This window comes from Petromyzon marinus, chromosome 52 (assembly GCF_048934315.1).
Source record: "Petromyzon marinus isolate PM22_M1 ecotype Great Lakes invasive population chromosome 52, UKy_Petmar_22M1.pri1.0, whole genome shotgun sequence".
Lineage (NCBI taxonomy): Eukaryota > Metazoa > Chordata > Hyperoartia > Petromyzontiformes > Petromyzontidae > Petromyzon > Petromyzon marinus.
In genome coordinates this window covers 1047434-1054815 of record NC_133718.1, presented here as the reverse complement: position 1 = coordinate 1054815, position 7382 = coordinate 1047434, and positions in this window count along the sequence as shown.

Below are 7382 nucleotides of genomic sequence, written 5' to 3'. Positions count from 1 at the left end.
GGGGGGGGGGGTTTGGGGGGGGTGGTGAGTGTGAGTGGTGAGTGTGAGTGGTGAAGGTGTGAGGTGGTGAGTGTGTGAGTGGTGAGTGTGAGTGGTGTGTGGTGTAGTGTGAGTGTGAGGGTGAGTGGTGAGTGTGAGTGGTGAGTGTGTGTGGTGAGTGTGAGTGGGTGAGTGTGAGTGGTGAAGGTGTGAGTGGTGAGTGTGAGTGGTGAGTGTGTGTAGTGAGTGTGAGTGGTGAGTGTGAGTGTGAGTGGTGAGTGTGAGTAGTGAGTGTGAGTGGTGAGTGTGAGTGGTGAGTGTGTGTAGGTGATGTGTGTGTGTGTGTGAGTGTGAGTGTGAGTGTGAGTGGTGAGTGTGAGTAGTGAGTGGTGAGTGAGTGTGTGTGTGAGTGTGTGTAGTGAATGTGTGTGGTGGAGTGTGAGTGGTGAGTGTGAGTGGTGAGTGTGAGTGGTGAGTGTGAGTGGTGGTGTGAGTGGTGAGTGTGAGTAGTGTGAGTGGTGAGTGTGTGTGGTGAGTGTGAGTGGTGAGTGTGTGTAGTGAGTGTGTGTGTGTGTGGTGGTGAGTGTGAGTAGTGAGTGTGTGTAGTGAGTGTGTGTGGTGAGTGTGAGTGGTGAGTGTGTGTAGTGAGTGTGTGTGGTGAGTGTGAGTGGTGAGTGTGTGTAGTGTGTGTAGTGTGTGTGTGTAGTGAGTGTGAGTGGTGAGTGTGTGTAGTGAGTGTGTGTAGTGAGTGTGTGTGGTGAGTGTGAGTGGTGTGTGTGTGTAGTGAGTGTGTGTGGTGAGTGGTGAGTGTGTGTGGTGAGTGTGAGTGGTGAGTGTGTGTAGTGAGTGTGTGTAGTGAGTGTGTGTGGTGAGTGTGAGTGGTGAGTGTGTGTAGTGAGTGTGTGTGGTGAGTGTGAGTGGTGAGTGTGTGTAGTGAGTGTGTGTGGTGTGTGTGAGTAGTGAGTGTGAGTGGTGAGTGTGTGTAGTGAGTGTGTGTGGTGAGTGTGAGTGGTGAGTGTGAGTAGTGAGTGTGTGTAGTGAGTGTGTGTGGTGAGTGTGAGTGGTGAGTGTGTGTAGTGAGTGTGTGTGGTGAGTGTGAGTGGTGAGTGTGTGTAGTGTGTGTAGTGAGTGTGTGTAGTGAGTGTGAGTGGTGAGTGTGTGTAGTGAGTGTGTGTAGTGAGTGTGTGTGGTGAGTGTGAGTGGTGAGTGTGGTAGTGAGTGTGTGTGGTGAGTGGTGAGTGTGTGTGGTGAGTGTGAGTGGTGAGTGTGTGTAGTGAGTGTGTGTAGTGAGTGTGTGTGGTGAGTGGTGAGTGTGTGTAGTGAGTGTGTGTGGTGAGTGTGAGTGGTGAGTGTGTGTAGTGAGTGTGTGTGGTGAGTGTGAGTAGTGAGTGTGAGTGGTGAGTGTGTGTAGTGAGTGTGTGTGGTGAGTGTGAGTGGTGAGTGTGTGTAGTGAGTGTGTGTGGTGAGTGTGAGTAGTGAGTGTGAGTGGTGAGTGTGTGTAGTGAGTGTGTGTGGTGAGTGTGAGTGGTGTGTGTGGTGAGTGTGTGTAGTGAGTGTGTGGTGTGAGTGTGTGTAGTGAGTGTGTGTGGTGAGTGTGAGTGGTGTGTGAGTAGTGAGTGTGTGTAGTGAGTGTGTGTGGTGAGTGTGTGTAGTGAGTGTGAGTGGTGAGTGTGAGTGGTGAGTTTGAGTGGTGAGTGTGAGTGTGAGTGTGAGTGGTGAGTGTGAGGTGGTGAGTGTGAGTGGTGAGTGTGAGTGGTGAGTGTGTGTGGTGAGTGTGTGAGTGTGAGTGTGAGTGGTGAGTGTGAGTGGTGAGTGTGAGTAGTGAGTGTGTGTAGTGAGTGTGTGTGTGAGTGTGAGTGGTGAGTGTGTGTAGTGAGTGTGTGTAGTGAGTGTGTGTGGTGAGTGTGGTGTGTGAGTGTGTGTGAGTGTGTGAGTGGTGTGTGTGAGGTGAGTGTGTGTAGTGAGTGTGTGGTGTGAGTGTGTTGTGTGTGTGTGTGTGGTGAGTGTGAGTGGTGAGTGTGAGTAGTGAGTGTGTGTGGTGAGTGTGTGTAGTGAGTGTGTGTGGTGAGTGTGAGTGGTGAGTGTGTGTGTGAGTGTGTGTAGTGAGTGTGTGTAGAGAGTGTGAGTGGTGAGTGTGAGTGGTGAGTGTGAGTGGTGAGTGTGTGTGGTGAGTGTGAGTGGTGAGTGTGAGTGGTGAAGGTGTGAGTGGTGAGTGTGAGTGGTGAGTGTGAGTGGTGAGTGTGTGTAGTGAGTGGTGAGTGTGAGTGTGAGTGGTGAGTGTGTGTGGTGAGTGTGAGTGGTGAGTGTGAGTGGGAAGGTGTGAGTGGTGAGTGTGAGTGGTGAGTGTGTGTAGTGAGTGTGAGTGGTGAGTGTGAGTGGTGAGTGTGAGTAGTGAGTGTGAGTGGTGAGTGTGAGTGGTGAGTGTGTGTAGTGAGTGTGTGTGGTGGTGAGTGTGGTGTGAGTGTGAGTGGTGAGTGTGAGTAGTGAGTGTGTGTAGTGAGTGTGTGTGGTGAGTGTGTGTAGTGAATGTGTGTGGTGAGTGTGAGTGGTGAGTGTGAGTGGTGAGTGTGAGTGGTGAGTGTGTGTGGTGAGTGTGAGTGGTGAGTGTGAGTGGTGAGTGTGAGTGGTGAGTGTGAGTGGTGAGTGTGTGTGGTGAGTGTGAGTAGTGAGTGTGTGTAGTGAGTGTGTGTGGTGAGTGTGAGTGGTGAGTGTGAGTAGTGAGTGTGTGTAGTGAGTGTGTGTGGTGAGTGTGAGTGGTGAGTGTGTGTAGTGAGTGTGTGTGGTGAGTGTGAGTGGTGAGTGTGTGTAGTGTGTGTAGTGAGTGTGTGTAGTGAGTGTGAGTGGTGAGTGTGTGTAGTGAGTGTGTGTAGTGAGTGTGTGTGGTGAGTGTGAGTGGTGAGTGTGTGTAGTGAGTGTGTGTGGTGAGTGGTGAGTGTGTGTGGTGAGTGTGAGTGGTGAGTGTGTGTAGTGAGTGTGAGTAGTGAGTGTGTGTGGTGAGTGTGAGTGGTGAGTGTGTGTATTGAGTGTGTGTGGTGAGTGTGAGTGGTGAGTGTGTGTAGTGAGTGTGTGTAGAGAGTGTGAGTGGTGAGTGTGAGTGGTGAGTGTGAGTGGTGAGTGTGTGTGGTGAGTGTGAGTGGTGAGTGTGAGTGGTGAAGGTGTGAGTGGTGAGTGTGAGTGGTGAGTGTGAGTGGTGAGTGTGTGTAGTGAGTGTGAGTGGTGAGTGTGAGTGTGAGTGGTGAGTGTGTGTGGTGAGTGTGAGTGGTGAGTGTGAGTGGTGAAGGTGTGAGTGGTGAGTGGTGAGTGTGTGTAGTGAGTGTGAGTGGTGAGTGTGAGTGTGAGTGGTGAGTGTGAGTAGTGAGTGTGAGTGGTGAGTGTGAGTGGTGAGTGTGTGTAGTGAGTGTGTGTGGTGGTGAGTGTGGTGTGAGTGTGAGTGGTGAGTGTGAGTAGTGAGTGTGTGTAGTGAGTGTGTGTGGTGAGTGTGTGTAGTGAATGTGTGTGGTGAGTGTGAGTGGTGAGTGTGAGTGGTGAGTGTGAGTGGTGAGTGTGTGTGGTGAGTGTGAGTGGTGAGTGTGAGTGGTGAGTGTGAGTGGTGAGTGTGTGTGGTGAGTGTGAGTAGTGAGTGTGTGTAGTGAGTGTGTGTGGTGAGTGTGAGTGGTGAGTGTGAGTAGTGAGTGTGTGTAGTGAGTGTGTGTGGTGAGTGTGAGTGGTGAGTGTGTGTAGTGAGTGTGTGTGGTGAGTGTGAGTGGTGAGTGTGTGTAGTGTGTGTAGTGAGTGTGTGTAGTGAGTGTGAGTGGTGAGTGTGTGTAGTGAGTGTGTGTAGTGAGTGTGTGTGGTGAGTGTGAGTGGTGAGTGTGTGTAGTGAGTGTGTGTGGTGAGTGGTGAGTGTGTGTGGTGAGTGTGAGTGGTGAGTGTGTGTAGTGAGTGTGTGTAGTGAGTGTGTGTGGTGAGTGTGAGTGGTGAGTGTGTGTAGTGAGTGTGTGTGGTGAGTGTGAGTGGTGAGTGTGTGTAGTGAGTGTGTGTGGTGAGTGTGAGTAGTGAGTGTGAGTGGTGAGTGTGTGTAGTGAGTGTGTGTGGTGAGTGTGAGTGGTGAGTGTGAGTAGTGAGTGTGTGTAGTGAGTGTGTGTGGTGAGTGTGAGTGGTGAGTGTGTGTAGTGAGTGTGTGTGGTGAGTGTGAGTGGTGAGTGTGTGTAGTGTGTGTAGTGAGTGTGTGTAGTGAGTGTGAGTGGTGAGTGTGTGTAGTGAGTGTGTGTAGTGAGTGTGTGTGGTGAGTGTGAGTGGTGAGTGTGTGTAGTGAGTGTGTGTGGTGAGTGGTGAGTGTGTGTGGTGAGTGTGAGTGGTGAGTGTGTGTAGTGAGTGTGTGTAGTGAGTGTGTGTGGTGAGTGGTGAGTGTGTGTAGTGAGTGTGTGTGGTGAGTGTGAGTGGTGAGTGTGTGTAGTGAGTGTGTGTGGTGAGTGTGAGTAGTGAGTGTGAGTGGTGAGTGTGTGTAGTGAGTGTGTGTGGTGAGTGTGAGTGGTGAGTGTGTGTAGTGAGTGTGTGTGGTGAGTGTGAGTAGTGAGTGTGAGTGGTGAGTGTGTGTAGTGAGTGTGTGTGGTGAGTGTGAGTGGTGTGTGTGGTGAGTGTGTGTAGTGAGTGTGGGTGTGAGTGTGTGTAGTGAGTGTGTGTGGTGAGTGTGAGTGGTGTGTGTGAGTAGTGAGTGTGTGTAGTGAGTGTGTGGTGTGAGTGTGTGTAGTGAGTGTGTGTAGAGAGTGTGAGTGGTGAGTGTGAGTGGTGAGTGTGAGTGGTGAGTGTGTGTGGTGAGTGTGAGTAGTGAGTGTGAGTGGTGAGTAGTGAGTGTGAGTGGTGAGTGTGAGTGGTGTGTGTGAGTGGTGAGTGTGTGTAGTGAGTGTGTGGTGTGAGTGTGTGTGGTGAGTGTGAGTGGTGTGTGTGAGTGGTGAGTGTGTGTGGTGAGTGTGTGTAGTGAGTGTGTGTGGTGAGTGTGAGTGGTGTGTGTGAGTGGTGAGTGTGTGTGGTGAGTGGTGAGTGTGTGTAGTGAGTGTGTGTAGAGAGTGTGAGAGGTGAGTGTGAGTGGTGAGTGTGAGTGGTGAGTGTGTGTGGTGAGTGTGAGTGGTGAAGGTGTGAGTGGTGAGTGTGAGTGGTGAGTGTGAGTGGTGAGTGTGTGTAGTGAGTGTGAGTGGTGAGTGTGAGTGGTGAGTGTGAGTAGTGAGTGTGAGTGGTGAGTGTGTGTAGTGAGTGTGTGTGGTGGTGAGTGTGGTGTGAGTGGTGAGTGTGAGTAGTGAGTGTGTGTGGTGAGTGTCTGTAGTGAGTGTGTGTGGTGAGTGTGTAGTGAGTGTGGTGTGAGTGTGAGTGGTGAGTGTGTGTAGTGAGTGTGTGTGGTGAGTGTGTGTAGTGAGTGTGTGTGGTGAGTGTGAGTGGTGAGTATGGTGTGAATGTGAGTGGTGAGTGTGAGTAGTGAGTGTGTGTAGTGAGTGTGTGTGGTGAGTGTGTGTAGTGAGTGTGAGTGGTGAGTGTGAGTGGTGAGTTTGAGTGGTGAGTGTGAGTGGTGAGTGTGAGTGGTGAGTGTGAGTGGTGAGTGTGTGTAGTGAGTGTGTGAGTAGTGAGTGTGTGTAGTGAGTGTGTGTGGTGAGTGTGAGTGGTGAGTGTGAGTAGTGAGTGTGTGTAGTGAGTGTGTGTGGTGAGTGTGAGTGGTGAGTGTGTGTAGTGAGTGTGTGTGGTGAGTGTGTGTAGTGAGTGTGTGTGGTGAGTGTGAGTGGTGAGTGTGTGTAGTGTGTGTAGTGAGTGTGTGTAGTGAGTGTGAGTGGTGAGTGTGTGTAGTGAGTGTGTGTGGTGAGTGTGAGTGGTGAGTGTGTGTAGTGTGTGTAGTGAGTGTGAGTGGTGAGTGTGAGTGGTGAGTTTGAGTGGTGAGTGTGAGTGGTGAGTGTGAGTGGTGAGTGTGTGTAGTGAGTGTGTGAGTAGTGAGTGTGTGTAGTGAGTGTGTGTGGTGAGTGTGAGTAGTGAGTGTGAGTGGTGAGTGTGTGTAGTGAGTGTGTGTGGTGAGTGTGTGTAGTGAGTGTGTGTGGTGAGTGTGAGTGGTGAGTGTGTGTGGTGAGTGTGAGTGGTGAGTGTGTGTAGTGAGTGTGTGTAGTGAGTGTGTGTGGTGAGTGTGAGTGGTGAGTGTGTGTAGTGAGTGTGTGTGGTGAGTGTGAGTGGTGAGTGTGTGTAGTGAGTGTGTGTGGTGAGTGTGAGTAGTGAGTGGTGAGTGTGTGTAGTGAGTGTGTGTGGTGAGTGTGAGTGGTGAGTGTGTGTAGTGAGTGTGTGTGGTGAGTGTGAGTAGTGAGTGTGAGTGGTAAGTGTGTGTAGTGAGTGTGTGTGGTGAGTGTGAGTGGTGAGTGTGTGTAGTGAGTGTGTGTAGTGAGTGTGTGTGGTGAGTGTGTGTAGTGAGTGTGTGTGGTGAGTGTGAGTGGTGTGTGTGGTGAGTGTGTGTAGTGAGTGTGTGGTGTGAGTGTGTGTAGTGAGTGTGTGTGGTGAGTGTGAGTGGTGTGTGTGAGTGGTGTGTGTGAGTAGTGAGTGTGTGTAGTGAGTATGTGGTGTGAGTGTGTGTAGTGAGTGTGTGTAGAGAGTGTGAGTGGTGAGTGTGAGTAGTGAGTGTGAGTGGTGCGTGTGTGTAGTGAGTGTGTGTGGTGAGTGTGAGAGGTGAGTGTGTGTAGTGAGTGTGTGTAGTGAGTGTGTGTGGTGAGTGTGTGTAGTGAGTGTGTGTGGTGAGTGTGAGTGGTGTGTGTGGTGAGTGTGTGTAGTGAGTGTGTGGTGTGAGTGTGTGTAGTGAGTGTGTGTGGTGAGTGTGAGTGGTGTGTGTGAGTGGTGTGTGTGAGTAGTGAGTGTGTGTAGTGAGTGTGTGGTGTGAGTGTGTGTAGTGAGTGTGTGTAGAGAGTGTGAGTGGTGAGTGTGTGTGGTGAGTGTGAGTGGTGAGTGTGAGTGTGAGTGGTGAGTAGTGAGTGTGAGTGGTGTGTGTGAGTGGTGAGTGTGTGTAGTGAGTGTGTGGTGTGAGTGTGTGTAGTGAGTGTGTGTAGAGAGTGTGAGTGGTGAGTGTGAGTGGTCAGTGTGAGTAGTGAGTGTGAGTGGTGTGTGTGAGTAGTGAGTGTGAGTGGTGAGTGTGAGTAGTGAGTGTTTGTGGTGTGTGGGGCTCGCACACTTCCTGCCTTGCCCAGGAACTCCTCGGGACTCCGAGCCGGACTTCCCCCCCCCCCTGCTGCCCCCTCCGCTGCCCCCTCCGCTGCCCCCTCCGCTGCCCCCTCCGCTGCCCCCTCCGCTGCCCCCTCCGCTGCCCCCTCCGCTGCCCTCTCTGCTGGTGCACGCGCACGTGGAGGTCACGCTCCACAAAGACAAAGATCCCCGTGTAGCCTGTAACAGACTGTAGGGGCAAGTGCACC